Source organism: Porites lutea, chromosome 7, assembly GCF_958299795.1.
Source record: "Porites lutea chromosome 7, jaPorLute2.1, whole genome shotgun sequence".
Taxonomy (NCBI): Eukaryota; Metazoa; Cnidaria; class Anthozoa; order Scleractinia; family Poritidae; genus Porites; species Porites lutea.
The window spans coordinates 27,914,612-27,940,764 of NC_133207.1; the positions used below are offsets into that span (position 1 = coordinate 27,914,612).

Consider the following 26,153-nt stretch of genomic DNA (forward strand, 5'->3'; position numbering starts at 1 on the left):
CGTATTTGGTTCCGTTGTATGGATTCAACACCAACTAACAATTTGTTGGACAACGCTCAATCAACACGTTTGATCCGTGGTAAAACCAACGAGTGTACAGCTCTCGATCGATTCTATTCGATGTATGAAGGTTCGATTACTTATATGTATATATACGACTAGATTGAATCTGGAAGATAAATGCAAACTTAACCCTGCACAGCCCGGGTCCAGGGGCCAACGTATCAAAGATGTAAAATGAAGGTGAATAAAGAAGGGCGGTGACTTACTGTCTCTCCTGTTTTTACGTGCTATAGTTTTGTCGTATGTAACTTATTAATAAAGGAAATTTTACCTCGTGTGCACAATGTACACTTAGTACCATAAGACTCTACAGGGCCTGTTTGTATGAGGTTAGCCAGCCCGGTCAGTCAGGTTGACTTGGCTTATGCTTTGCTTCCTTTTAAAATTGTCGTTGTGTTTATATGAGTGAGCCGAGCTGGCCTGGCTTGCCGATGAGAGGCGACGAGCCGAGAATTCGGCAAGCAGGCCGGCCCGCCTTTTCATATATAAACAAGAGGACCGTTTTTAAAAGGAAACAAGGCATGAGCCGATCCAGCACTGTTAAGCGAGCCATTCCGGCTAACCGGGCTGGCTTACCTCTTATAAAAGCAGGGCCCTTAATGGTCAAGACGTTTCTTCTAACCGGTTGGACGTTACCCGTCACCGATCGGACTACCTACGCTCTTCAATGAGAGAAACCTCGACTGATCAGCTCGCAAGAAATCGTCCAGCTAAGCACACTGTGCACCGTACTGCCCATTTATAATTTTGCATCAAGAGATTACTTATACCTGGTGGCGAACCGTTACCAACTCACCTACGCACTTCGATGAAGAACAAATCAAATTACTGCCACAGTCTGGGTGGGTGATGCAGGTAAAAGGTCTGAGAGTATTCTCCATGTAGTTTGTAAATGGAACTTGTCTCATATCTTCAGGGTGGGAAGCGTGCGTTTTATCATTCAGTTCACACCATCCTCTCTTTCTATAAAAATTGCTGCTATGGCAACCGGGATGTTTGATGCACCGAGAGAAGCAGTGTTCAATCAGCTCTGCAGGTCCGGCCTTGATGGCGTGGTTTATAAGCACGTGATCTTGTACGGAGTAAGAAGCTGCCTTACATTGACTTGCTATAGCCATCTCGGAGAAACAGCAGATGAGCATGTGCAGAAGGATACTGTTGAACTTCATTTCTGTCAAAAAAATGAATTTCTTAATTCATAGTGCAAGTTACCCTTGTTAATGTAAGTGAATTCACTGCTTTGACCCCCCCGGGTGGGAGGGGGGGTTACTTTGCTTAAATTGGGTATGTGCCGCTGGCCTCTCAGAACCCCTACCCCATTATAGTCTATTCTGTGGCCAAATATAGACCTCATCTTAATCACTTTTGGGTAAATATGTAATTTTCGCGATCCCAACAACTTTTTGTGAATCTATCTCTTGTAAAAGGCCTTTTAACAAGGTCATCCTGAAGTGAAACTTAATAAAGTGAAAATCTTCCCATTTTTAAATCCCTGCTGAATTTTCTGATCTCCCAAATGCCGAGAATGTGCGATCTCATTCTAGTAACTCTAATGAAAATGGAACCTCTTTATAGTCAATCAATCCGTGAAATGCGACCTCATCCAGCGGCACATCCCCATTAGCCTATTACTAGGAAGTACCTCCCCCTCCTTGGGGCTTTGACTATGCAATCATGATCTCTGAGCTTGCGCAAGGGAAGATTACTAGTCAGAATTATATGCACTGTACCGCGTGTAGCGTTCCACCCCACATCATGTCGACTTCACTTTGTATTTTGGACATCAATTATGCAAGCTAAACTTTAAAAAAGTCCCTCGTCCGATTTAATATGGCGCGGGATAAAGATGAAGACCTCTATTTTGCTCGGCCGCTTCTATTCGTGGCCTAAAAAGCCCACTCCGCTAGTATAGCTTAGAAGCTCGTGAGGTCGACTTGTGGCAAGTCTACATGCAAGCCTCTACACAGCACTAGAACGACATTCAAAAATTGAACAACTTAGCAATGCAAATTGGAGCTCCTTTTGATAGACAAACTGATACTCAGGTAACAAAAACGCTAAATGATTGAGTAATTGGCCTCAACTTTCTGGTAAAATTCAGAGTAGCTATTTATCATGGAGAAAGAATGATAAGTCAGAGCAAAGAATGGGCCTGTGAAAGGCATTTCGATGATCTGCAAATTTTATCTACGCAGTTGATTAGGGTGGCTCGATACAGTTTTTCAGGGTCAACACCTCCCAAGTTTGACCATAAATTACGTCGCCGTTGTATTAATAAAGATGGAAATTTGTTATGATCAGGTTTGCAATGACATCGGAGTTGTCATAGCAACGAAATTACGCCATTACCTATTTTACTTGCAGCAGTATCTCTCGGCACTGGGAACTTTTCTTCCAAAATCGTTCACGAGAGCTTTTTCTTCCAATAGCTGCCTCGATGTTCGTGAAGTTTAAGCGAACTCTGTAAGAGCGTTATCGAGATATTTTGGGATGAAGTTTTAATGGTTAGAAATGTAGTAAAAGAATGGACAACCTTGATGCTTGGCCGTTATCTGTAGGAAAAGAAGCGCTTTTGACATGCAATTTCAGCTCATAGTAGTTTAAATCTTTTAAAAAACGTGTAAAAACGTGCCAAATGTAACTTTAGTCCTAAACGTGTCTTTAGTGTTCGTTAATCTAGCCCTGTGTTAGATTTTTCACGGTTCCCCGAACTCCAAAACTTGAAAACGTCCTTAGCATTTGGTAAGCGGCCTCATCAGTCTTGTATTTTGTTTTACAGTCGTGTTAAGGTTATTTGATGTCTGTATTGTACGAGGGTCTGAATGGGGTTAACCGATGGGCGTACAACGGACCAAAATTTAGGGTAAAAATAGTTAACCGTAAAAAAAAAAATTGCCCCTTAGATTCGATGGGTGTCAGTAAAACGCGGGGTCGGGGCTGGGGCCGTATCTCTCTTTTAAAGATCTGTTTTAGGGTTATGGTTAGGGTTGATACTAACCCTAACCCTAACCCTAACCCTAAATAACCCTAACCTAAACTTAACCCTAACGCTAAATAACCCTAACCTTACCCTAACCCTAACCCTAAATAACCCTAATCTAACCCTAACCCTAACCATAAAACAGCATTCTTTAAAAAAAAAAAAAGATAGACCCCACCCCACGTTTTACTGACAGCCAGATTGAGAAAAGTGCTAAAACTCACTTATGACCGGTTGTGTTTCTAATTTCACGACCACTTTAATTGACTCCGTACGTTCGCGTTTCTGCTAGTCAGTTTGCTTTTCACGAAGATTCTTTTCAAATGAACTGTTATGTCTTTTATCAGGAATGATCCTTTTCATGGCTCAAAAAAAAATTTAGTCCTGACTGGCAATAGCTTAATCTTTTTTTTCTATTTTGAACACTGAGAGTTCATGTCTTTTTAAGAGAATGAGGAAACTCTCATGCGGCAAAGATCTTCAGAGCCGTACTTCTCAGCCTGGCTCCGACACTTGTAAATGCGAGAGTCACAGAAATGTCCGAGTTCTCATTCTAATTGCTTGTCCTTTTTTTGTTCATGTTGTACAATCTGTTCTTCATTAGTCTTTAGTAAGATGCTTTACTGCTCATCTGTATGGTCAAATACCACACTCCAGAATATAAACAGATTACAATCTATTCAGAATTTTGCCAGCAAGATCGTAACAAACTCTAGGAAGTTTGACCACGTAACACCTTTGCTTCGAGAGCTAAACTGGGTTCCTGTTAAAGAACAATTATTCTATAGAGACTCCGTTTTGACCTTTAAATGTCAGAAAGATCTTGCGCCTCAATATTTAACGAGCAAGTTTGCCAAGCGCTCAAATATACATACTCGTAACACCCGTACACGGAACTCTTTGCAGATTCCGCTATACAGAACGGCCATAGGCCAGCGCACATTTTCCTACAGAGGGGCCTACACTTGGAATAACTTGCACAATGAACTTAGGCAAAGTGCCTCATTGGCATCTTTCAAGCGCGCCCTGAAAGACACTCTATTGAGGCAGACATTTCCTTCATAAGCTCTAGAATTTAGTAGAATACCATCATAAATTATGATTTCGAGTCTTTATTCTCATTTTTGCTTTCATAAATTGTAAATAGTTTGTAAATAGTTCCTGAAAAACCTCACGAGGATGTTACTATTACAGTTATTATTATTATTATTATTATTATTATTGGGGTTAAGACCCTATCCGTAATTTTTCACGGCTAAGGAATTAAATTTTACAACAACACTTTTAAGATAAAAACATAAGTGTTTAAAAGTATTGAAACGCGCCTATTCTTAGAAAAAGGTAACTTCGAAACAAAATAAAAAGGCTATTTTTGCTTGGTAGCAGTCATTTTTGTAAGAAGGAAATTTCCTCCTACGCAAATGACTGCTACTCAAGCATAATTCTACAAAGTGTTTATTCAGTCTTTATACTTTGGAAACATTATTAGATGTTATTAAAATATTCTTCTTTATAATACATCTTCGTGATGATAGGCTTGACATTAATTTTGTTGTAAAGAGAAGAGGGTAGCAAAAACAAAGCGACGCGAAGAACGAATAAGAAGGAAATCACGCTAAGATGCAAAAGACGACAAACAGCTTGATTTTCGTTTTCATAGTCAACATTTCTATGCGTAAAATAATATTAGAAGTGGAATACTTTAAAAGCATGATCTATCAATATTTAAAACTTTCAGAAGAAAAACTTATTTCATCCCGAGATGATCCGCCTTAAGACATTTATTTGCTTTAAAGATACAAAAACTACAGGTTTATTAATATTTAACTCTTTGAAACAAAAAATATTTAATTTTTAACTTTTTTGTTTACCGTAACTAGAAAAAAATAACCGATAGCCTTAAAAAAAACATAACTTAAGCCTATAACCGTAAAAGCCACCACCCCATTAACCTTTATTTTTTCCGCACTTTCTAGGAATTTACTTCGCTATTCGTGTTCACATGTAGCAAAACATCCGCTGAGGTCTTCGTGCGTGTTTCCCTCGAAGCGGCCTTCGCCTTTTCAGTGACCAAGTTTTTCCTGAGTTACCTCTAGTTATCCACAAATACAAGGTCCTACTACAAAGGTTTTACTTCAACAAGGAAGACCCGGAAGATCGCTCACCTCAAAGCTTGTATGTAACTTTGAATTGAGACTCCCTCGCCTTTCTTATGGTCTGATCTTCAGTGCATCAGTGATAACAAATTAAACTTTAATGTTTTTGATTTATTCTCATGCAAAACTTTTGTTAATACTTTGTTTTTGTAACGATTTGTGAATAAAAATGACATCATGATTTCACAGTTTATTCCAAAACCCATACTCTTTTTTCAATAGTTTGAATTTAAATAACATGCCCTCCAACTCAAGACGCAAATGCCGGGAAGTGTGAAACTGTTTTAAGATCTTTTATATATTGTCCGTTATTTATAATTATACTTTACAGAATGAATTGATTTTATTCACTGTCAAAGAGATGATAAAAAAAAATCCTTTTTTATTAAGATGATTTTACTAACGAGTCAATTGCCTTATCAACAGCCGAACCAATTAAAGCCGGACGCTTTAATTTAATTTGAGCCAGGAATTTTAGCCTGCGTACACTTGCGGGGCTATTAAATGTTTATCGGAAAGACAGGCAAGGAAAGAGAGGCGGAGGAGTCTTGCTTGCGGTTAAATCCCACCTCACTTGTTTAAGGAGAAGAGATCTTGAGACAGAATTAAGTGGAAATGCTGACCTGTGTAATTTACACAAGTCTTAGTCTTCTTTTTGTTTTCTGCTGTCGGTCTTTATCGTCCTCCTGAGCCTGATGAGCTCTTTCTTGTCAAGTTCCAGGAATTCCTACAAAGATATTCATCCACAAAACTGTCTAATGTCGTTCTCCTGGGCGATTTTAATTTTCACAAATCGACTGGACTTAAAGCTTGTAAATATATATATTTATATTTTTACTTGTATTTATACAATATAAATGTAAGAAAATCTGATGACTGGAATTTGCGTAGAATCAAATTAAAACGTTACGATTGTTTTAAATCGTCCATGTTTCCATGGCAAAGATGGAAAACCTATGTTTAACCTAATAAATGTTAATCATAGCTATGTCTAATAAATATGATTATTTTGCTTGTGGCAAATTTTCAACTTTACTGACACCTGCAACGAGTATTGAATAACACCCCTGAAATGAATGGTAATGATTCACAACCTATTAAACTGTCTTCATACACCTTTAATTAGATAGCAAAAAAAAAAAAATTGTGTGAGGGGAAAAAATTGCTAAAGTTTTTGGTTTTGTTTTCGAGTAGCATAGCAAGGTTCTGCCAAAATTTGATCTTTGATTTTCCCTCTCTGCACGGATTCGGTCAGGTTCGTTTGTTTCAGTTCACAGACCCCACTCTTAAAAACATTAGCTGTGGCTAGTGTGGCGGGCAAACTGTTCCACGAATAAATGTTAATTATAGCCATGTCTAGTGAATATGATTATTTTGCCTGTGGCAAATTTTCAACTTTACAGACACCTGCAACGAGTATTGAATAAAACCCCTGAAATGAATGGTATTTATATCCTGTTTGTGATGAAATCCTCAGAAAAAACAACGACGTTTCTTTTCTGTAACTTATTGAGGTTACCAGCGGCCGGGGTATATGAATTAAAGGCGTTTCTGATCCCAACGACCGAATGTTTCCAAATACGAAAGAAGTGTGTCAGTGATAGCCAAATAACAAATTGCGACAGGTGTAACAAAGTGCAATGATTAGTATTGCAATGAATTGCGACAGTGCAAACGCCTCATGTATATTAAACACCGCCACGCTTGGGGCCTAACCGTCATCCTGGAGAGCGAGGGACGCACCGCGACGAGACAAAAAAGAACCCACATCATTTAAAATGGTAATTGTTGTCTTAGCTTGTCTTCTCCCAACGCTTTCCTTGCTCTCTGGCATGGCAGTTCTGTACCTCGTAAAAGACTAGCTGTAAAGGCCCTATCTACTTTCACAGAGACAATAATGCACCTTGTTTACCCCCCAGAACTTTGCATACATTGTTTCCAATTTCTTTAGGGTATTACAGTCGTCCCAAGAGAAATCGAAAACAATGGTTATGAAAAGTTCTGGGGCATAAACAAGATGCATTATGGTCTATGTGAAAATGGTGAATGGTATGTGTCAAGAGTCAAGATTTTGCTTGTGTTTTGTTGTTGGGCTGCTTTAAATCAGTGAGCTCTTGCTGTAGTTATATTTGTGCTGCTTCAAGGTCTCAAGGTGACGGCGAGATGAAACTCCAAAGTTTGCCGTTAAAAAAAATAACAACAAAAAAGCAATTAATAGTATTAGCTTGATTAGCACTAACATCATCTTGGCACGTGCGTCTCGCTTTTCTTTTCTTTCAAAAACGCTTCATGCACGTGACAAGTTAATGTTTTGCTAATCAGGCTAATACTATTACTGTAATGTTGTGGTTTTTAGTCGCTGCCGTCGTGGTCAATTAACCTTCTTAAAAAAAAAGAAAATGGCTAACTTTGGAGTTCCCCGAGAGTTTATAAGCCATCATGATCAGCTGTTATATGTTTCTTTTTTTCTTAATTTAGTCGCTTGCACAAGAATAGCCCTCGAGCAAATATGCTTCCAGCGGGGAAAGCTAACTGTGGACTGTGGGCAAGTGTTATAGGTCCATATATCCTAGATGGATTTGATATCAGTACAGTGCCTAGAGGCCCTATTTGTTTGGCCTTGCTTCGAAGTCAGCCAGACCAGGCTTCGGCGCGAGCAGTTTCGGCCATTTTTGGATTTTCTAATTCGAGTTTCACAAAGTCTAGTCGATTCGTTTTTAGCAAGGAAGCTTCATTGGTTTCCATATCTGGGGCGGTCCGATTTCTACGAGCCTAGCGTGTTTACTTACCGTTGGAGTTTGAGGTTCGTAGAAAACGTGGTGTTGAAAAGGGAGCAATGGCGGCTGAAATGTCATCTCGTGCCACCTACCTCAGTTGTGTATTTTATTGTATGGAGGATGAATTTGAGCAAATTATCACGAAATAACTAACTGCAGGGTATGATATTAAGTTTTATTCGGTATTTCCTACAAATTTTGGGATCGTACTTTTACCTCATACAAACACACTGTAATTTTACTTAAGGAGCAGCCTCCTCCTCAGGCGCTTCGTTTTTGGCACGACAGAGGCGAGCGCGAAACGAGTGACTGGTGATGAACCGCAAGGAACCATGGGAAGGGTACAGACGGCAGGCGAAGCGCCGTCTCGCCCGTTGTCTCCTTCCTGCCTTCCTTTGCGCGCACATTTTCATCAAAAGAGAGTCGTCTGGGTACGAGGCAGCTTAAGGAGCGTAGCGACCATATATGCACTTACGCCCGTACAGTTGAATCTGGAAAAATGACATGACATGACTCCGAGGCTTTCTGGTCATTTTTCTACATTTGGTTTTCTTTGTGCTCAAGTCTCTTCTGGGAATTGCGAGACAGTGAAGTGGTACAAATTTGCAATTTTGACCCTAAATTAGCCTCGGAGTCGTGTTAGAATTTTAATATATCGAACGTGGGCTATTGAGGAAGCACGAACACGCGTCATCCCAACCATCTGAGAGCCAAGAATAGGCGACAAGATTGCCTAATCTACAGAATCCTAATTTAAACGCCTGGTACAGTTATTGTTCTTATTTGAACCAGCAAGTTATATAAAATTTATATAGATTATTAACTGCTGTAGTGAGAAGTTTTTAATTTCGTAAAAACTTTGATTTGCGTGCAATATCTACATCGCGTGCAGCCGCTCTTGACGCTATTTTTTATCTTCAGCCAGGGACTTCAGCCAAAACTCTAGGAAGGGGTTCCATCAACCCCTCCATGTGCCACGGGTGGGGGCATGACTTTGCGTAAGAACGAGGGTGAGTGCTTCATCACATGTTCCAAAGTCGAGAGATGAAAGTAGGAGGCCGTAGGCCGAGTGCTTTCATCTTTTACCAGGTGTTTGGAACCCGTGTTGAAGCATGAGGCCCGAGTTTTTCTTAACACGTTTTCTTAAATAAAACATGTGTGACATGTTTTCTCTGGTATTGCATCAATTGTTTTGAATTCATAAGTGGTGTTAATCAATAAAATATCTCTTTAAAATGCAAGTGTTACCCTGCGAGCAGTGGTTTCTCAAGGTTGGACCGACTAGGCTTCCATGGGAAAGACACCACTGCGAGCAACCTTCGAGCAACCGTTTGCTTTGCCATCGAGCATGCGCGTTCACGTGATGACTACGAATATCCAACGACAAGACGGCAACGAGAACTTCAACAAAACAATAGGTTTAATAAGCAAACGAACAACTTTGCACGTGTATCACGCTTTTATTTTTGCATTTCTTTACCATTTTTGCACGACTACGACGTGAAAGTGCCTAACTTTGCGTTTTATGGATAACGTGAACAAGCAACGACGAAATTTATTTTTCTTTTCGCTCTTGAACTTGGATATGGTTCCTTTGAATTCAACTCCATTTGGGTTCGCCAAAATTGGACAAAGTAAGTAGACAGGAATAAATAATCCCAAAAAAATACTGAATATCCACAGCAGGCTCGCGTTAAGGCAGCAATTTTAAGCGTAACCAAATGCGCGAGAGCCTAAACTTGCTTTCAAACAGGATTTACATGTTTAAAATTAATTTATTCGTCCGTAGCGCTGGACGGCGGCTCGATCAAAGAAGCAGAAGGATGCTCGCAGTGGTTTCTCTCCCTTCGTAGCGTAGCGTCCGGCCTGGAGAAACCACTGCTTGCAGGGTATGCAAGTGTTTGATCTCAGATGAAAAGTTGGCAGAGGCTTATCTGGTGTTTCATATATATAGGTATCAAGATTCCTCCACCTGATCCAAATGGTCGTCATTTATTGGCTTTTGACTACATGAATAATTAATGAGTCTTACAACCGCTGGTCATACTTTGACTGTCATGCGCTTTGCCTCATCCAAGGTTGTGGCATGTGGCCAAGCCGAGGTGAAATGTCGTGCACAATAAGTATGTTATAGATAGAAAGAAAAAAAGCTGACACTGACTATACTAAGTGCTTTCATGCTGCAAAACTTGTTTATCTTTATTGCTTGCCAAGCGCCCTCTTCTACTTTGCATTCTGACAGCCTGTAGTACAGGTCTGGAGCTCAGCTCGCAGTTCCTCGCACTTGCACTGTATATTGAAGCGTTGCATGTTTACCAAAGGACGAATGATCCTACTGAATCTATTGCACAAGTGTTCAACTATGGTACATCACAGCCGATGCGCATGCCATACAGTTCAACTCGCATGCTTACATGCCATCTCCATGTTAACACAACAAATCGCACGTACCTGGCCCGGAAATTTGCAGCGTGTGACACGGTTGTGTTTTGGTCCGAATTTCCAGTGAAAACCTACAAGGAGAATAAATCCATTCGGCGAAAGCGTTTACTTGTAAGCATTCCGTTAATGATAGTTTAATTGAAAGTCGTCTTTGAAGGTAATAAGCTAAATCGCAAATTTTAGTTGCGCTCACTGGAAACAAAGTCAGGTGGCTGTATTAGATGTACAGGTTGTCATATGACGAGGGACACAAGTTAGAGAGGAAAAGGTAGGACATTTTCATGTTAAAAAGCTTATTCTAAATAATAATTAGGGGACACAATAAAACTCAAATCCATTGCATCAATAAAACGAACAAACAAGTAACCTTGCGCTGTTACTGAAAGATCATAAGAAACTGGCCATGTCACGTGTCGAGTTGCTTGTGAGATTCCTCTTGAAAAAAAAAGCATCACATACCTTCACGACACCATTTTCCTTGTATTCCTCCCATTTAACGCTGTCTGAACTGAACGAAATTTTGTATGACGTCACCCATTGAGGGCGGGAAGGCCTCCCCTGTGTGGCAAAATTTGTCAGCAGCCTTTCCCCCCCGAGATCAATTTGTAACCACTGGCCAGCTTCCTTTAAATTCGCTGACCAGGAGCCCCAAAACTTGCCGTTTGGAACATTATTGAGACGTGCCAGCCAAGCTCCGTGTCTGTTAGGGGTCCCATATACCGAGGAGGCTGTGATGGATGAATTCGGCAAGAGGCCACTTTCCATTCCAAGGGCATGAATACTGCATTCTGTAATAAAATAGTTTTAAATTTTGATGACCCAAAATGTCATATATTAAATGTAAAAGTTCATATTACCAAAGTAGATTCAATGAAATCTTTAATTTCGAAATCAAATTATTTCTTCTGACTAGAGCAATAACAGGTGAGTAAAAATTTCGATTTTTTTTACACTAATAATGTCAGCTTTAGATGTACATTATATTACTATTGAAGAGAAAAACAAATTGCGCCTCGATCACGTTATTTTCATTGTCTGAACTCTCATCGACCATCGACCAGAGCTCTCGACCAATTAGCGCGCAAGAAATCGCTCAGTTATTGTTCAGTAAAAAGGTATCTTAATTTGCCATTAAGTCAACAAAATACTGACAAAAATGCGTGGCGTGGACGTGACCGACTGTGTCTCAATATTTTCGAACTGCTATGGTTTTGGACACGTGATTTTCGTTGCGGGTTGTTTTACATATTAGTGTGCACTTACGGCCCATTTATTATGATGATTGATCACGAGGTTATTTTATTCCTCGCGCAGAAGCAAAGGCCGTCACGCGAAGCGAGGTTTATAAGTTTGTCGGAATTCGCCTCGCGCTTGACTCACACGAGGATCGCTGGCTTTGGCTACATATATTTTCTCTCTCTGCCTATCGCTTTCAGCCGTCCACAGTTGCCTAGCAACAAAGAAGCCACGAAGCAAAACCGCCACAGACGTTGCACCCGGTTGTTTTTAGTGAACGTTTTAGATGTAAAAAAATTGCTTAGATATAAATTTCAAAGTCAGGCATTCTTTAAGAGAGAATGGAAGCGATTTGGACCATTAGCTTCAAATAGAGCGAAAATCGAGGTAAGAAAACATGTTTTGCGTCCTACTTAGCAGACAATTTGTAACGGCTTTGTTGCGCAAAGGCTCGTGTTTAATACAGTTCACTCAGCTTCAGGTTCGACGGAAGGCTTTATAATAAGTAATTTATAATTATTTTTTTTTAAAATTCGAATTTATTTCCTCATGTAGCGTAATGGTAAAGAATTATCCCAGTGAACAGAAAGTGCTGTGTTCGATTCTTGGAAAAGCTCGTGTTTTGTTGTTGTTGGTTTATTTGTTTTGCTTTGTCATATGTTTTCTCTTCCTGTTGGCCTCTCCTTTACGAGGTTCTGTAATTCACGTATTTCTAGTTAAGTATAATTATACTCTGGTCGTGGCCCATGTTTGTCACCGAGCTCACCTTCGCACTTCGAACGAAAGCAAATCAAAGTGCTGCCACAGTCTGAGTCATTGTTGCAGGTGAGAGGTCTTAGAGTATTCTCCATGTAGTTTGTAGATGGAACTTGTCTCATATCTTCAGGGTGGGAAGCGTGTGTTTTATCATTCAGTTCACACCATCTTTTTGTCCGATAAAAGTTGCTGCTATGGCAACCGAGATGTCTTATGCACCGGGAGATGCAGTGTTCAATCAGCTCCGCAGGCCCGGCCTTGATGGCGTGGTTTATAAGCACGCGATCTTGTACGGAGTAAGATGCTGCTTTGCTTTGACTTGCAAAAGCCACCTTGGCAAACCAGGAGATGACCAGGTGCAGAAGGATAACCTTGCAGGTGAACTTCATTTCTGTCAACAAAAGGAAGGGAAATTCTTTAACTTCTGTTACCGTTGCAAAGTACAGCCATCTTGATGAACATCCCTGAGCTTGGCAGGGAAGACTAGTTATGGGTACAAGTATTGCGAGTAGCGTTCCACCTTTTTATTCATCTTATCAGGACTCCACATTGTTTACACTTTTCAGCGTACAGCTAAGTTTGGTCTCCAGCCGGGGGTTTCTCGATGCGCCCGCTGTTGCCCCCCCCCTCCCGCCCCCTACAACCTGATGAAATGTGGGGTGCATCGAGACACCTTCGTCTGGAGACCAAGCCTAAATGCGAGTTGTCACAGGATAATTTTCAAATATTGGCATTTTGGTCAACCTGAGTAATCAAACAAACTGTGAAAAAAAAACTGTTTTTTTGATTATGGGTCATGTCATTTCGAAGAGTCTAGCTTTTTCCCTGAAAGTATCTTCTAGTGACTAAGAAAAAGAGATGCTCTAATAATGGGAAGTGCCCAAATTTCTCCTTGCGACTTTGTTTCCAAATTAAACGCGAGGAGAGTTGATGTTCGCGAATTTCAGGTTGAATAAAATTAGGCCATTTTGAGACTCCGACACGAAAACTGTTATTGATTATACTTTCCTCGAAAATAAAACAAGCCTTTCGGTGAAAACAATTTCCATCAAACCGCTTATTTACGTAAAGGCTATCAATGGACAAAAAAACCTGAAAGAAATCGATTTTTCATCCCTTGCCACTTGCTCAATGCTCGATATTTCTTGACTACCGGGTCGCTCTTAAGTTAGGTAATCAATTAAGATTCTGTGAACTGGAAATGTAAAACCGTTACAGTGGCAAGAATGGTACAGTATTCGAGCCTGGTTAGATATCACAGCTTCCGTTAGTGAAGTTTTCATTTTAGCCAAGAGTTGGTTTGACTATTTGTCGATTATTTTATTAACGCTCAACTTACCACTGGAACTTTTAGATTGCTTTTATCAGTCTGATGTTCCATCTACCTTTTTCTATCGCAAAATGAGTACACTTGTTCAACAACGCACTCGTCTAAAACATGACTCAAGAAATACTTCATGCCGTGTTTGTGATGAAATCTTTAGGAAAACAAAAACGGTTTTATTTTTTGTAACTAATGAGGGATACCTGTGGGATATTCAAATTAAATGCGTTTCTGATCACTTCACGATTAAATCAGGGGCACCCAACGTCCGAATGTTTCCAAATACGACAAAAGAGTGCCGGTGATTACCAAATTACAGACAGTTGTAACAAAGTGATTATTACAAATATTGCGACAGTACAAACGCCTGCTATCTATTAAACACCTTCGCTTGGGCTTCTAAAACATAGATCCTTTGCAGCTACCGTCAATTCTCTCTTTATTGTAAACACTGTAGGGACCTCAAATTAGTGCCCTCATTAGCAAGAGTCCGTATTGTCAGGGTGTCTGTTATAGCGGGGCGTCCGCAAGGCGAGATCGCAAGAACTTAATTACACCAAAATTTCCTAGCATCGTAATTTGATACTAAGCAGCATTCTGACGATACTTAAGAGTAATTTAAGTCATTTATAACGTTTTTATTAAAAAATCTATCACGGCTATTAAAAATTTAAGGTTTGAAATATATTTTGATTTAGTCGAATTCGAACATACAGAGTTTTTTAGTTTTTAAGGAGGTTATTTGCTAAACACCAAACTTTAATTATAAGTTGCTAATGTTTTTCAGTAGCTGGTCTAGATCGCACAAAATTCGGCTTTTGTCATTTTCAAAGTTTTTTGTTTATTGTTGTCATAGTAATATTGATTTTACTTAAAACTACATTTTCACATAGTAATATTGATTTTACTTAAAACTACATTTTCACAAATTTGAATCCATAGCCAGTTACTGGTGAAAATTTTATAGTGATCGGACAAGGAAAAAACCACTTTTAAGGCGATTGAAAAATATCGGTATGGCCTCTGTGAAAAACTGTTTCGAAGCACCTTAACGCTCAACTTACCACTGGGAAACTGATATAGAATGATGTTGCCTTTTAGTAATCTTGCTTTTGAGATGTTTCATCTACCCTTTTCTTACACAAATTGAAGTAAACTTTTTCAACGACTGTCTAAAAACTCAAGCAACTAAAGATCAATTATTAATAGAATAATATTAACAGATTGTTTATTTCCGAAAAATCCATTACCCTCAAAACGGTTGGTAGTAAAGAACAGTTTAGCGTGAGGTGGCTGAACACAGTTTCTCTAGAAATGCTTTTTATGATTAATTATCCGTTTATTACTGATAATCATCTTTATCATGAGGAGATATGCAGCAAGCGATAATGAGCCTTAAAAGAAACAAGAGCGAGGACAATTTGAGAAATACTCTGTTTTCGTCGCCTTTGATCTCAGTTCGCTCTCGAAGCTTGTGAACAAGTGTGAGTGCGTACGTAGGGAGCAATTTGAGAGCGCTTGTTTGTTGACTTTTATACTAGGCGATGTAAACAGGAGACAATATCATAAAATCTACTCATTAAAATTTGACGAAATATGGCAGAAATATCGCACTTCAGTCAATGAAAGTCTCAAAATAATTAACCTACTGACTAATGGAGTTTGTGGCAAAATCAAGTTTCTTATTAGTCTTAAAATTTTCAAAACAAAAGGGTTTTGTTACAATTAAGCTAAGATGTTCTTAAATGATGAGTATTACTTATTCTAAGTTGTGCAAATTCATAAGGAAATTTGATCAGATGACTGGATCATCTGCCTAAACCTCATAATATAAGTTAAATTTTTAAGCTTCAATCGGCGACAAAATTGTTGAGACATTGTACTTAACTAGGGTAACTTCGGAGAACAAAAGAATCCGCACCCCTCCCCTGTCCCCTCCATTCAAAGTTGGGGTGTTTGTTGTTTTCTATGGGTAGCTAGAACAAGGGCACAACATTACACGGAAGGGATGGGGGAGGAAAGCAATATTTCCTCCTTTTGAAGTTAATAAAACGTAAAAAAGCCCAGTTTTGGGCGAAGTGTCTCAACTCATTTTGTCGCCGATTGTTGTTTTGAATCATCCATGTTCCCGTGGCAACAATAGAAACCCTACGTTTATAACCTAAAAAATGTTATGTCTCATAAATGAAATTATTTTGTCTGTGCCAAATCTGAGCTTTACACCTGCAACGACTATTGAATAACAGGAATAAATGGCAACCTTTCACTACTTATCAAACTGTGTTCAGCCACCTTATAAAACTAGTTAAGGTGGTAAAAAATAAGTTTGTAGAAAAAATTGCGAATAATTTTTTAGAGCTCAGTAAGGCCTTGCCAAAATTTGACCATTTATTTTGAAACGATGTGACTTACAGTGACGAGTACGTACTGTATGCGGATTTACTCCCTGTATGCGATGGAATCTATAGAAACACAACGATGGTTCTTCCGTCAGTCTGTAATGCGAAAAAAAGGCTCAGAAAATTGTTAGCAAGTTTAGTAGAAAAACTCCTTGTATCTTTGACGAATGGAAAGCTTATCTCGAAATTAATTTTTTTAGCTTTTCTCTAATTTCAGACTGATCTGAGGTTAATATTTGATCCTTCGCACAGTTTAGATCGAAAAGTCGTTGGGTGCTTCCAATAAATATAATGGAAATACAACGGAGCTCAGGATATTTAGGTACAAGAGCCGATTAAGAGTTTAATCTATTCCTTGGTATGAAAAATATTAGCGGGAAGATAATCAACAATATTTTGGTTTTCTTTTTCATTCTATCTTATTCACGCAGATGATATTTTTTATTGTTGCTTTGAACGCTATGTATTAATTCGTTTCCTCTTTCTCAAGGTCATTAATCACGGAGAGAAAACTGAATTTAAAAAAAAATGACCGCGTATCTTGTTTCATATGTTTCATATATGGTTTTAATTCAAGAACAGTGTCTTTTCTGCTATATTGTAGATAGTAAATATCTCATTATTTATCCACTCCTCTCTGAGGGTCTTTCATGGATAATTTACAACACTGGTGGAGGGACATTTGCCAGACTGCTTATGGTGCTGTTTACAAGTAAGAAAAAATGAGTAACGATGCCTTCTAGGTGAGGGTGAATTTGAGATTGACCTTCACATTGGGGAATACATCCCCCCCAGTACTCTCTTTACGAACAGTATGGGCTCTTTAACATGTTTAACGTCCCACAAACTTGAATTAGACGCGCTCCTACTAAACGACCTATGTTAATTAGACGCCCCGCCTAATAAATTTCTCCAAAATACTAGGAATAGGGAAATAGAGCAAAATAATTATTCAATTCATTCTGAGTTTTTTGCTACCCTGGCTCCAGAGGTCCGCTCTCGAAATACCTCTAGGATGAAAATGATGAACCGTGGTCGGTTTGATAAAGCTCCCGCGAACTATCAGAAATTAGGAAAGAAAAAAAACCCCTCTGGCACCAAGGGTAGTTTCTTGCTTGATTATAACAAAAAATTGTAGGATGCTGACATCGAACTTAAGTTTAGAAAATGGGACGAACCAGACCCGCTTTATTGATGTTAGCATCATACAGATTGCTACAGATTGAGCTATAATGTTCTATGAACTTAAACGCGCTGCCTGCTGCCCGTCGGGAAAAACCCGCTAATAGGAGGGAACCTGATCCCTCCCGAATGCAGCGCCAGGCACTCGACATCTTGAGGGAGAAAGGCCCCTAAACTAAGAATAACTTGTTACATGCAGAAAAAAAAATCGCCAAAATATAGACAACAAAAGCGAACTTAGTGACCAAAGGCAGCAACGCCAGTCTTGTTCAGTGCTGAACTCCTGCTCAAATTCCTCTAGCCAAGATGCTTTGTCTTTATGACTACCCTCCTCCTACCAGATCCCACTCCAAAAGGTGGTAGCTTCAGTATGGGTTCAGTTAACTCTGTTTCACCTCGTTCTCTTCTAGCGTTAATTCATTAAACAGCCTCTGGTTAGTTCGAAAACAGTTGATTCTGTTTGGACTACTGACGTCTCTCTGATCTCTCGTCATATCTTCATTCCACCTGCCCTAATTTTCTGTTTCTGTACAGCTGAAACATAGTACAGAGTACCCCTTTCCTCGAGACGATATTTTCTGTTCAATCTTTCCCTGTCTCTTTGTTATTATTATTATTATTATTATTATTATTATTATTATTATTATCATTATTATTGATTATTGTTATTCTTTTGAATGCCACCTTTTATGCATTCTTTTTTTTAATTCAAGACATTTATTACTCTAATTACAAAGAACTAATTACAAAGAAACTAATTACAAAATTCTAAACAACCATAATAACAGAACGAGAGAAAAAGGGAAAAGTATTGCATTCTGATTCAGTCTGTACTACCTTATATGCTGATGCGAAGACACCTTAGTGGATCGGCTAATATTGCCTCACAGTTACCAAAGTAGGAATGAAACTACTGCTAGTTATGGAAAGCACAGCCATACAGCTCCAACTCGCATGGATATATGCTGATTCCACGTTAACACAACAAACCGCACGTATCTGGCCCGGAACTTTGCAGCATGTGACACGATTGTGCTTCGGTCAGTATTTCCAGTGAAAACCTGCAAAGAGAATAAATACATTTGGCGAAAACAATCACTCGTAAACAGTCCTTTACTGATAGTTAAATTTAAATAGTTGTTTAAGTGTACGGTGCAGCGCACAGAAACCTCTGTATTGCGCTCACTGGAGGCAAAGTCAAGTGGCTGTTATGGGCGGGGAGAGGTTGGTGTTGTCTGACTCAGAATGGAAGAGGCAGCGTGGCCGATTGGTCAGCGCCTTGGACTCCCAATCTGGCAGTCCCGGGTTCAAGTTCCGCTCTGGCCACTTGCTGGATCTGTTCTCGGTTGTCTCGAGTTCAAATCCTCGGCCACGGTTGTAAATAGCCAAGTCTGGTTGCCTCCCACCAGTTGGGGTTTTCAATCCTCCGCTGTTTGGATTATTTGTTTCTAATTGTTTAAGTGGAGGGCCTGCAAACTAGCTGGATGAGCTAAGTGCACTTTCCACTATAACCATACCTTTAGCTGTTTAACTAACCTATCAACCGATTTTGGTGGAAAGGGGTAGGAAATCTTTATTTAAAATTCATATTCTGATTAATAATTGTATAACACAATCATACACATGTACAAACTCAAAAACTTCAATAGAACAGAAACGAAATGTTTTAACAGTTTAATATTCTGAAGGATTAAAAGAAATTGGCGATGGCAGGTGGCGATGGCCTTTCCTCGTATGTGAAAGATTCCCGTTGAAAAAAAAAAGTAAAACAGCATCGCATACCTTCACAAAATCATTTTCCTTGTATTCCTCCCATTTAACGTTGTCTGAACTAAACAAAATTGTGTATGACGTCACCCATTGAGCCGAATGTGGGGAAGGCCTCCCCTGTGTAGCGAGTTTTGTCTCTAGCCCCTCCTCCCCGAGATCAATTTGTAACCACTGGCCAGCTTCATTCGATGCCGCTGACCAGGAGCCCCAAAATATGCCAACTGGAACATTATTTAGACGAGCTAGCCAAGGGCCGTGCCCAGGGTCCGGCCATACAGAGGAGGCTGTGATGGCTGAATTCGGCAAAAGGTTATTTTCCATTCCAAGTGCATGAATACTACATTCTGTTAAGTGATCCAAACAGAAATACAACATTATATTTGCAAACACTAGATCAACAAATTACATAAGTTTAACTCCGTTGTGAAACCCTTTCTTAAATAAGTTAGTTTAGTGCAAAAAATACTTGGCCATGACCCAATTTGTGTCCATCATAGTTTCGAAGTGCTGCATCACAACAGTGATGAAGAGCAACTGTGGCGTAGTGTTAGCTCTCTCCTTTACTCCAAGAGGTTTCTCCTCGTTTACTCCGGTTTTACCCTCTCCTTAAAAACCAACAATTCCAACCAATTTCAGCTCGATCTGGAACGCACGGACACGTTTCAACGAGCTCTTAAGAACTCCTAACTGCTCCGTGTGGGTAAACAAATTACAAATTTAGAAAAAAAAATGACAAGGTTATTTATGTATACTTTGGGCGTTTGTCTCTAAAACTCACCTACGCACTTCGATAGAAAACTTTAGAGACTTTATTTTTCTTTATTCTCCTCGTCTCGTTCATTCTTCTCATCAACCTTCGCGAATACTGTCCTCCATCGCGCTCTGTCAAGCATCTTATACAGTCTTTTACGTAATTTTGGTATTCACTGTGGTGTCGTTATATCGTTTCTCTCCTGATAGAATGGGGTCACACATTTTTTTATTTTTGGGGGTAAGACAGTTCGTCATATTTAGGGTTAGCAAACGTAGCAAAATTAAGTAATGCGTTCTTCATTCAATATAAGGTAGCCTACAAAAATAGAAAGTGACAAAAATGGGATCGCGAAAATTTTATATTTGCCCAAAAGTGACCAAGATGGGATCTTTAATTGGCCAACAAATAGACTATAATGGGAACGAAGGGGCTCTGAGAGGCCAGCGGCACATACCGAGTAAAAATTAACCCAAGTACCCTTCCCCCGAAGTTTAGCACCACGTACCCTATCAGGTCTCCCGATGGAAGTGTACTTCCTGCTGGCTATGAGATCTTTCTTCTACTCGGTCATAAGAGGCTAGAGCACAGGGCCAAGTTGTTCGAAGGCTGATTAGCGCTAACCCAGGGTTAAATCAGTTAATCCGAGTTTCTTTTTCTTTGTTTTAAAAGCATTTCCTCTGATAATTTTTGCTATTCTCTTTAGAGTATCCAATCATCAAATTGTGGACGAAAAGAATGAAAATGAATTTGTTTTTGTAAGCTTTTATAACTGAGTTCAAATTTCGTATTAACCCTGGTTTATCTTAACCAACTGCAGCTTTGAGCAACTCGGCCCTGATTGCTGAGGCGTAAGCATTTTGTTTTATCGGTTTAACCAAAAGACAAACTACAACAGCAAATTTTGTTCAAACTCAGTAAGAATTAAAGCTCGTGCAGCTTATGGTGCCGCCTTACAATGTTAATCAAAAACTGAAAAGCATTATTGTAAGTTATAATGTTGACACTACAATGCTAATTAAACATGTTTAATCCCTTTATCCAATTACATGTATACCGTAATTCTATGATCTACGTTATCTACAATATGTCATCAAAACTAAGGATTCCAGTAAAAGCTCTACATTAAACAACGAATAATCCTTTGAGCATGAAGCTACAAGTACTCTGAAACATTTGCGATTGTTTTATAAGGCTAAAAAAGTCAATGACGGGAGTTATGAGTCAAGTTATGGGTCAGGTTTCTTGTAAGGAGATCGAGTTAAAGGATGGGATTAGGGTTAGAGGTAAGGGTAACTGATCGAGAGTTAGGGTTAGAAATTAAGGCTAGGTTTTGGGTAGTGGTTATAGCCAGAATCAGAGGTTAGGGTAAGGTTTAGCCGGCTACAGTTAGTTTTTCGGTTTGGGTTAATGTTGGAGGTGACTCTTCCCTTATTGATTCATCGACTTGCTGACTCATTTACATTGCACTCATTAATCTCGTAAGTTTTCCTTCACGATGTAGCACAGCCATACAGCTCCACTCGCATCGATATATGCCTGTGCCAAGTCAGCACAACAAACCGTACGTATCTTGCCCGGAACCTTGGAGTTAGAACGTGTGAAACAATTGTGTCACGGTCAGAATTTGCTGCGAAAACCTGCAATGGGAATAAAAGTTCACATTTTTCATAACCCTGAAATGCATTTAGAGCGTGTGACACGATCGTCTTGCGGTCAGAATTTTCTCTACTCGTGAAAACCTGCAAAATAAGGAATATATCCATTTTGCAAAAAGTAGAAGGCCTAGCTAACCCTCGAGGCCTCTATATTGTTAGCCTGTTCACAGACCCTCAATTTTCTCTTAAAACAGTCCATCGAGCGCGCGTGATAAAATATAAACCGAATGGGGGTTTATTGACCGCCAGCGTTCTCGCGCGCTCGCGCCGCTCGCCGTGTTTTTGGAAAGAACGAGAAGAAAAATAAACAACGTCTGTGTACAGGCTACTACATTGTTCCAAAGCTATGATTAATATACAGTAAGCAGAAGACGCCTTTTCTTAGAATCAACCATATATAAGAGAGGTTCTCAATGGGGTTAACTGTCAGCCGTCAAACGGCCTAAAATTTAACCGTCACCCGTCAAAAAAGGTTATTTTTTAACCGTCAAACGTCAAATATACAGTATAACATTAACTGTCCAAAAGTTTCAGTGTATTTCAAATCTCACTATTTGAGCTGATTTTCATGGACTTCTGGCTCCTGAAGAATCTCTATACTGGAAAAACCAGTTTCTATGTTCTCAAAAACACGTACTCTATCTAGACATTCTAATTTTTAATTTTTTTAATAGTTTTTTTTTTCTAAAACTCAGGCCAGCCAACGAGAGTATAGTTCACAACCACTTAAACGTAGCATTGTTAAATGTATTTTAGTATTTAAACGGTAGATGTAGGCATATTTTTATCCCCTAAAAAATTTTTCATCTGTTCGGATTTCCTAGCTGAAAGTTTAGTGATCCGAAAATTATAGGGATTAAAACTTTAGTTACCTTTTCGAAAATTTCAGCCAGAAAAAAGGCTCCCGAAACATGATTCTAGGTGACTTTTTTAGAGAGGGAAAGAATCCGTTAAAAAATAGGCAATTATACCATTTTTTAGATGTTCGAAAAACCTAGGAGAGGCCGGCAAGCAAAAAATTTTACAACAAATGTTCCGAAAATTCTAGATCTCAAATCGTCTTCCGAACAGATATTTTCCGAAAATTGACGATGGGTGCCCCTGAAAAAAAGACCTTACAAGAAACACTCAAATGAATGGCTGGTTCCGAGGCAAAAAGTTATTATTTTTTTCTCAAGAATCTCAATGTTTCCCGAGGCGGAGCCGAGGAAAACATTGAGATTCGACGGAAACAAAATTAGTGTTTTCCGAGGGACCAGTCTTTAAGTGATATGTAATATAAGCGGAATTTTTGAAGCTGGAAATTCATTAAACGTCGCTGAAACGGCGGTCGTCGGTCAACATTCGCGGGTAACAGTGCACCGTTACCGTCTGACGTCATAGATTTTTGTAATTTTGCCCGCTAAGAATTTTGGCAGGAAACAGTTTCTTTGTTAGATGTCATGTGACCTCGAAGTAACCAATGAGAGTGAGCGCTGTTGGGAAAAATTTCCAGCTATATAACAGTTTCAAATATTAATCTGGAAGGTATTGAATTAAGTTTGGAATGTTTGGCTCAAAAGTTATGAAGTGTTTGTAGGCGAAGTAGCCATCCTGCTGTTACTTTGCTAGTGTCACCACCCCGGAATCAGAATCGTTTTTATAAAACCATATCAAATACCTTCACAGCATCATTTTCCTTGTATTCTTCCCATTTGTCGCTGCTGAACTGAATTTAATTTTGTATGACGTCACCCACAAAGAAGGGTCTGAAGGCCTCCCCTGTGTGGCGAGTTTTGCCAGCAGCCTTTCCTTCCCAAGGTCAATTTGTAACCACTGGCCGACTTCATTCCTTGCCGGTGCCCAGGCGCCTCGGTGGCCATTTGCAATTGGAACATTATTTAGACGGGCTAGCCAAGGCTCGCGCCCAGCGATGAAAGAGGAGGCATCGATGGCTGAATCCTGCACCGCTTTACTTTCCATTCCAAGTGCATGAATACCGCATTCTGGAAAAAGAAGAAGAAAAAAAACAGTTTAACAGTCTTTTCAAAGCTACTTTATTTATTTGATGTCGCCAATTTCTGGTAGGGTCACCGCAACATCGCTTATTGGAGCCAATTACTGCGGGGCTGTAACATTCTCTCTCCCCATGTGGAATGAGACTAGAACAACACAACGGGGACTGCGTCTCCTACTCTTTGCGCACGTCTCAAAGAATTTGATAGTGCAAGGGTTCTCCTTATTCGAGAAGACTAGGAAGTCTCACCGTCTTACAAAGGCGGCAGTTTCTTCTCAGTCATTTAAACACCCTGAGTGCTAGTCCGAGCGAGGTTTGAACCAGTAGTCTTCCGCTTGGCAGACCAGCCCTTATCCAATTAGGCTAACCTGGCGGCGGTAAAATGTGATTGCTTTTCTTTTAGATACGTACTGAGGAAGGACAGAGGAGGATGAAGGAATCCCCCAACTCACCTAGGCACTTCGATAGAAAACAAATCAAATTTTTGCCGCAGTCTGAGCCTTTGTTGCAGGTAAGAGGTCTGAGAGTATTCTCCATGTGGTTTGTAAGTTGAACTTGTCTCATATCTTCAGGATGGGAAGCGTGCGTTTTGTCATTCAGTTCACACCATTTGCTTATCCGATAAAAGTTGCTGCTATGGCAACCGGTATGTTCGATGCACCAAGAGATACAGTGTTCAATCAGCTCTGCAGGCCCGGCCTTGATGACGTGGTTTATAAGCACGTGATCTTGTATGGAGTAAGATGCTGCCTTACACTGACTCGCGATGGTCATCTTGAAGAACCAGCAAATGAGTGCGTGTAGAAGTATTATACAGGTGAACTTCATTATTCTTGACAAAATTCATAAACAATGTTATCATTGCATTCTCAGGTCTTTTCATTAAAGCGAGCAAACGAAGGCCGTTTGATGAATAACGGATTAATCATGCAGACCAGTTAAGCGCTTGAAATTAATCAGAAGTTGGTTTCCGGAGAGGTCACTAAATTTCATCTTCGTTTTTCATTAAGAGTCATAAGAGTCACAAACTCTAAGTATGGTATTTAAACGTTGTTTGTACTCTGGTCAAACCTTTTTCTTGTTTCTACATTCAACCGTATGACTTAGGTCCCAGTTAAGCTAGATTTATAGCACTATCCACCGACTAAATCACTATCCAGCGGCTAAGCATTTGGGAAACCAATGGGCCAGCGACCGCTTTTATTATTATTATAAACTGCTCATGCTCTACTGTCTTTTAATACTGCCGGGCGATTCATTGACGTCTACGGCCATAATCCACTCCCGTATTTAAGGAATGGTCCCTTTTTACTGCTACAGTGTAATTCCACTAAATGTCAGGTCTCTGTAGTTTTTTCGTCATCGGGCAGGCCTAAGATGAAAACGGTTTGTGAGTGTTCTTGACTGCATCGTTTCTTCTAGAATAGTCGCAATCAGGAGACTGCAGCCGTCGCAACATAGTGGGACTTTTATGTTTTATGATCACATATGATCCATATAAACAAAAGATGCTTATATTATATATCAGCATTAAAAAAGGTGAATCAACAATTGCTGGGAAAAAGGCTACGGACTATTGTAATCTAAGGGGTCAAAATTTCGTAAACTTCTTTAAAATCCTTTAACGTACGTTCTCTAAGCTCCACCCTTCAACTAAAAACATATTCAGACTCGGCCACTTAAAAAATTATATTATAGCTGGGTTTTTTAGGGTACCTTTTTCTTTTCACTTGAACGAGCGGCGTTTTTAGGTCCGGATAGCGGTAAGGAAAATCTGTATCGGAACGTCCTTCAAATTAGTAAAAACGTGCACCAAAAAATAAACATTGCGACACTTATTAGTTAGATATATATTACTCGTACCTTGCATCTAGGCATTTGGTCAGAGACTGATCATATAGGTGCAATTTCACACACACACAAAAATGCTCAGTTTGGATAAAGCAAATTTCTTAACCTGTAGTTCTTCGCAGACTTAAAAGATCTGCTAGAAGGTAATTAAAATGAGGTCTAACTTACCAGAAACGGAATGCTGCAGGCTTTTGAACTTACCAGTATGTAAAGTAAACTTGTTTTGGACGCTTTTAGTTCTGACAATATATTTTTATTAGTTATTAGCAAGACAATGATCTTTTGAAATGGAAATTTTTGACGTCTCTTTTAAACATAAATTGCGTTTTATTTTGTCTGTCGCTGTTGGGCGGGTCAGTGTGGGTGAAATGGGTTAAGGAATGGTTTATTTTTTGAGATTTTACTTTTCTCTCTTTATTCTCCTCGTCTCTCTTTTCGTGCTCGTCTTCTCTTTACCCTTCGCGATTATTGTTCTCCTTGGCGCTGCCAAACAGTCTTCTATATAGTACGTAATGTTGTGAGTCACTATGTTATGGTTTTATCGTTTAATATATCCCGATCGAATAAGGTATAATCTGAGATTCGATGCCTTAATTCTCCCACGCAAAAGTAGTTTGCCTACGTTTTACCGCAAAAACCATTTCAAGAATGCCTCCATGAACACCTGCTAGAAAAGTATCGACTTTCGCTAATCGGCTTTAGAAGAGACCAACGGGTAGCCGATTATCTGTTACGAATTCTGCAGTCTCTAACGTACTTACTATGTCTTAATAATAGATGGTGAGTGGAGAGCTGGCGTCTTGCAGGTCGAT

General features: G+C 39.5%; 1 protein-coding gene across 1 annotated transcript in view; it reads right to left on the reverse strand.

The window, feature by feature from the left end:
* LOC140944712 (lactadherin-like) overlaps positions 1-25,267 on the reverse strand; it is a 228,011-nt gene extending 202,744 nt beyond the window's left edge. Inside the window, exon 1 of the mRNA XM_073393831.1 lies at positions 25,207-25,267. The gene's annotated coding sequence lies outside the window, so the exon portion shown is untranslated. The remainder of the gene's footprint in view (positions 1-25,206) is intronic.
* Between the last annotated feature and the right edge of the window lie 886 nt (positions 25,268-26,153).